The following is a 6,414-nucleotide window of genomic DNA, read 5'->3' as shown; positions in this document are numbered from 1 at the left end:
TTAGGTTGGAGTCATTAAAACTGTAACGTTCGTCGTGAGGAATGGACCAAGGTGCAGCGGGTTGAGTGCTCATAATTAAAATTTTACTGTGAACACTTATAACCAAGAAAACGATGAACGACGAAAAACAGTCTTGAAGGCAACATACAGCAATACAAGAACAACCTCCCACAAAACCCCCCATGAAAACAAACTCCTACTTATAGGACCCTCAATCAGAAGCAACGATTACCAGCTGCTTCCAATTGAAGGCCCAACCCCAATAAACTAAACAGAACTACAATAGACTACACAGAACATAGAACTATACTAACATAGAACAATACAAAAAACCCCGGAATACCTAAACCAAACACCCCTCTACATACACATACAACCCGAACCATATTAAACAAATACCCCCTGCCACGTCCTGACCAAACTACAATAACAAAATAACCCCTATACTGGTCAGGACGTGACAAAAACTCGTTTTTCAACCACTCCACAAGGTCTTGTGAACAAACTATAGTTTTGGCAAGTCGGTTAGGACATCTACTTTGTGCATGACACAAGTAATTTTTCATACAATTATTATTATTATATACAATATATATACAATTATTATTTCACTTATAATTCACTGTATCACAATTCCAGTGGGTCAGAAGTTTACATACACTAAGTTGACTGTGCCTTTAAACAGCTTGGATTCCAGAAAATGATGTCATGGTGTCACGTCCTGACCAGCAGAGGGAGAAAGTGTTAAGTTTTGGTCAGGGCGTGGCAGAAGAAGTTGTGCTTTCTATGTTCTGTCTAGGTTGGGTGTTTCTATGTAGAGGTAATTGGGGTGGACTTCCAATTGAAGGCAGCTGTGTGGTGTTGCCTTTGATTGGAAGTCCTATATTAGTTGGGTGTGTTTGTCTGTGTGTTTGTTTGTGGGGAATTGTTTTTGCACTGCGTTAGTATAGCCTGCAAAACTGTTGGTGTCGTGAGTATTGTTTTGGTTTTATCTGTGGATGCTTTACTCTTGTTTTTGTGAATTAAAAGAATGAGTATCCATATACCCGCTGCATTTTGGTCCTCTTCTCTGCAACACCACGACGAATATCGTGACACATGGCTTTAGAAGCTTCTGATAGGCTAATTGACATAATTTGAGTCAATTGGTGGTGTACCTGTGGATGTATTTCAAGGCCTACCTTCAAACTCAGTGTCTCTTTGCTTGACATCATGGGAAAATCAAAATAAATCAGCCAAGACCTCAGAATTTTGATTTTCGACCTCCAGAAGTCTGGTTCATCCTTGGGAGCAATTTCCAAACGCCTGAAGGTACCATGCAGCCATCATACCGCTCAAGAAGGAGACGCGTTCTGTCTCCTAGAGATGAACGTACTTTGGTGCGAAAAGTGCAAATCAATCCCAGAAGATCAGCAAAGGACCTTGTGAAGCTGCTGCAGGAAACAGGTACAAAAGTATCTATATCCACAGTAAAACGAGTTCTATATCGACATAACCTGAAAGGCCGCTCAGCAAGGAAGAAGCCACTGCTCCAAAACCACCATGAAAAAGCCAGACTATGGTTTGCAACTGCACATGGGGAAAAAGATAGTACTTTTTGGAGAAATGTCCTCTGGTCTGAAGACACAAAAATAGTACTGTTTGGCCATAATGACCATTGTTATGTTTGGAGGAAAAGGGGGAGGCTTGCAAGCCAAAGAACACCATCCCAACCGTGAAGCATTGGGGTGGCAGCATCATGTTGTGGGGGTGCTTTGCTGCAGGAGGGACTGGTGCACTTCACAAAATAGATGGCATTATGAGGAAAGAAAATTATGTGGATATATTGAAGCAACATCTCAAGACATCAGTCAGGAAGTTAAAGCTTGGTCACAAATGGGTCTTCCAAATGGACAATGACCTCAAGCATACTTCCAAAGTTGTGCCAAAATGGCTTAAGGACAACAAAGTCAAGGTATTGGAGTGGCCATCACAAAGCCCTAACCTCATTCTATTGAACATTTGTGGGCAGAACTGAAAAGGCATGTGCGAGCAAGGAGGCCTACAAACCTGACTCAGTTACACCAGCTCTGTCAGGAGGAATGGGACACAATTCACCCAATTTATTGTGGGAAGGTTGTGGAAGGCTACCTGAAACATTTGACCCAAGTTAACCAATTTAAAGGCAATGCTACCAAATACTAATTGAGTGTATGTAAACTTCTGACCAATTGGGAATGTGATTAAAGAAATTAAAACATTTTTTTACTAGGATTAAATGTCAGGAATTGTGAAAAACTTAATTTAAATATATTTCGCTAAGGTGTATGTAAACTTCCGATTTCAACTGTACCGACCTAGATGTTATTAGCAACATACTCTTATTTTACCAGATCCTCTTCTCCTTCAGCCAGTGGAGATCTTTATTTAATCGCTTACAATTTCTGACAACTTTATGAACAAGGTGAAATATATTTAAATTCATAGGGTTCGAATGCACTGCTGTATTAAAACAATTTTGAACTAACTTGTTGACGTTTTCTGTTGAAGATTCAAAGTCAGATTAACTCATTGCAGAATGTATCCATAATCATGAATGAATAAGCATATTTATTTGACAAGAAGGCACCTAGTCCCCCATCAATCTCGTCAAACACCTGAACTCCAACAATGACATTGCTTTAAATAAATCAAAATAGTAAACAATGCATACATGTGCCTTTCATACATAATATATACACTTCTGAATTTAGGTCAACCTTAAATGTATTGATCAATGTCACAAACATGGGACATCGAAGTGCACCATATGAACTATTATTACTATCTGAGAGCACACAGATTCTTCTGCTTTTCCATTTGAGGAATTAGACCAGCACAAATAACACAATGTAAAACAGCATATTGTGATTTTGGTGGGTGAGTTACAAATCGAAAGACTGAATGCGTAATGTAAGTTTTATGTAAAATACTAGGTCACTCCAGCAGAATGAGAAACACATTTAACAGACTCAAAACAAGAAAGCCATGTCTTAACACAACTATATCAACACCTTTCTTGTCAATTTAATAGGTCTATGTTTCTGCTGTCAACTGTGAGCAGCACAATTACCACTGCATTCAGTCTGAACCCTAGAATAAGCAGGACAGCATATCCCAGGTGATAAAAAGGTAGCGAAAACAGCACACCACAACACTTTTAAAAGTGCTACTGAGTCTAGATTAGAGGTCGACCGATGATGATTTTTCAACGTTGATACCGATTATTGGAGGATCAAAAAAAGCTGATACCGATTAATTGGCAGATTTTTATATATAAACTCAGCAAAAAAAGAAACGTCCCTTTTTCAGGACCCTGTCTTTCAAAGATAATTCGTAAAAATCCAAATAACTTCACAGATCTTCATTGTAAAGGGTTAAAACACTGTTTCCTGTCACGCCCTGATCTGTTTCACCTGTTCCTTTGATTGTCTCCACCCCCTCCAGGTGTCGCTTACTTTCCCCAGTGTATTTATCCCTGTGTTTCCTGTCTTTCTGTGTCAGTTTGTCTTGTATGTTAGTCAAGTCAAACAGTGTGTTTTACACATACTCCTTTTGCTATTCTCTTTTTGATAGTCTTCCCGGTTTTGACCCCTGCCTGACTCTGGACTACTTTCCCGCCTGCCTGATCATCCTGCCTGCCCTGACCTTGATTCTGCCTGCCCTTCGGTACCTTTTGGAATCTGAACTGGTTTTGACCTTTTGCCTGTACACGACCATTCTCTTGCCTACCCCTTTTTGGATTAATAAACATTGTAAGACTCCAACCATCTGCCTCCTGTGTCTGCATCTGGGTCTCGCCTTGTGTCATGATAGTTTCCCATGCTTGTTCAATGAACCATAAACAATTAATGAACATGCACCTGTGGAACGGTCGTTAAGACACTAACAGCTTACATACGGTAGGAAATTGAGGTCACAGTTATGAAAACTTAGGACACTAAAGAAGCCTTTCTACTGACTCTGAAAAACACTAAAAGAAAGATGCCCAGGGTCCCTGCTCATCTGCGTGAATGTGCCTTAGGCATGTTGCAAGGAGGCATGAGGATTGCAGATGTGGCCAGGGCAATAAATTGCAATGTCCGTACTGTGAGATGCCTAAGACAGCGCTACAGGGAGACAGGACGGACAGCTGATCATCCTCGCAGTGGGAGACCATGTGTAACAACACCTGCACAGGATCGGTACATCCGAACATCACACCTGTGGGACAGGTACAGGATGGCAACAACAACTGCCTGAGTTACACCAGGAACGCACAATCCCTCCATCAGTGCTCAGACTGTCCGCAATAGGCTGAGAGAGGCTGGACTGAGGGCTTGTAGGCCTGTTGTAAGGCAGGTCCTCACCAGACATCACTGGCAACAACGTCGCCTATGGGCACAAACCCACCGTAGCTGGACCAGACAGGACTGGCAAAAAGTGCTCTTCACTGACGAGTCACGGTTTTGTCCCACCAGGGGTGATGGTTGGATTTGCGTTTATCATCGAAGGAATGAGCGTTACACTGAGGCCTGTACTCTGGAGCGGGATCGATTTGGAGGTGGAGGGTCCGTCATGGTCTGGGGCGGTGTGTCACCATCGGACTGAGCTTGTGGTCATTACAGGCAGTCTCAACGCTGTGCGTTACAGGGAAGACATCCTCCTCCCTCATGTGGTACACTTCCTGCAGACTCATCCTGACATGACCCACCAGCATGACAATGCCACCAACCATACTGCTCCTTCTGTGTGTGATTTCCTGCAAGACAGGAATGTCAGTGTTCTGCCATGGCCAGCGAAGTGCCCGGACCATTGACCATGGAGCATAAATTGAATAATGGGGAGCTAGAGAGATGGTTGGCCATAGAATAAACATAAAATGGGGTGCTGGTGTGCTTCGGCACCCATTTTAGATCTGTCACAAGATCTGATTTCTCCCAAGTCGAGTCATACTGGGGGTCTCAGAGTGTGTCCCAATGACGTCATTCCGTCTCAGTTGCAAACGTCTCAGTTGCAAATTCAAATTGTGGTCATCGTGTCTGTGAATCACAACATTAAAGATAATGAGTGATCACAGCAGTTCCACAAATTGAACAATAGACATAACAACTTAACATTACCCTGAATTGTGAATTTCTTTGCCCTCCACAAATGTGCCTCTTGTCGAGGTCAATAGTGCCTTCATAGTACTTTGCCTGGTTGGAAAGATAAAATAAAATCTCCTCGAGTGATGCCATTGAAGTGTAAGCTACATACAAACAGAAAGCTACAATAACAGTTAGCTAGCTACCATTAGCTAAAGAAAACAGTCTGGCTAGCTAGCTAGCTGACTAAGCAGGCTGAGGTATATACAGTAAGTACTGTATATAGCAACGTCAATTTAAAAACAGCTTAAATTAGGACGGCTCATGATAATGGCTGGAACAAAGCGAATGGAATGGCATCAAACACATGGAAATCATGTGTTTGATGTATTTGATACCATCCCACCCATTCCGCTCCAACCATTGCCAAGAGCTCGTCCTCCCCAATTAAGGTGCCAGCAACCTCCTGTGAAACACAAATATATGGTAAAGAAAGACTGTTCTCTTTCCAGTCTTCTGAAGCAGTCAGCCTTCAAAACCACAGATTGTGAGGTAATAATTTTGCGCAGAATGAGCGAGGGCTTATGAGGTGAAATAAAACTAGATCTGCCCGCGACCTCCATGACCGCTACGAGGTAAAATAGAGCTAAGCAACCAGTATAACAAAGACCGCTTTGGTTCATTACGTGGGTCGGTCAGAATTTTTGCAAGTTCTAGCAACAGCCCTAGCAACCGAAGCTATAACTCATCGAATCCCATTGTGACGCAGGGGGACACACTATTTGGCATGACAGACCCACTCTGCAAAACATTGGCCCGAAATGCCAGATGGCCAGTCCGCCCCTGATGAGGGGGAGACAATTCACTGTTAAATAGAATTAACATTTCTGCTGCTAGTATTCTCATTTTTACTTTCAAAATGAAAACAAAAAAACCCTACATGATTCAGGGACTTCAGGCACATTAAAGCAGATGACACTTGTCAAGACCACCTTTCAAAGTGTGTTGCATTACATTTTAGTCATTTAGCAGACACTCTTATCCAGAGTGATTTACTGTAGTGAGGGCATACATTTTAATACTTTTTCATACTGGTCCCCCGTGGGAATCAAATCCACAACCCTGGCATTGCCATGCTCTACCAACTGAGCTACACAGGATAAAAACACAGGGATTAAAATTGTCCAACTTGTGACTACATGTGGACTGCATGAACTTGACAAAATCATGTGATTAAAGGTCATGCAGGTTTTGATGAAGTTGCTACAGTTGCTTCTAACCAATGATGCAGTGATGCAGCCATCACCTGCATTGTGGGAGGCACTATTTG

The sequence above is a fragment of the Salmo trutta genome, chromosome 27, assembly GCF_901001165.1.
Source record: "Salmo trutta chromosome 27, fSalTru1.1, whole genome shotgun sequence".
In the NCBI taxonomy this organism is placed as follows: domain Eukaryota; kingdom Metazoa; phylum Chordata; class Actinopteri; order Salmoniformes; family Salmonidae; genus Salmo; species Salmo trutta.
The sequence above is the reverse complement of the archived record's forward strand: the minus strand, read 5'-3'. Positions refer to the sequence as shown.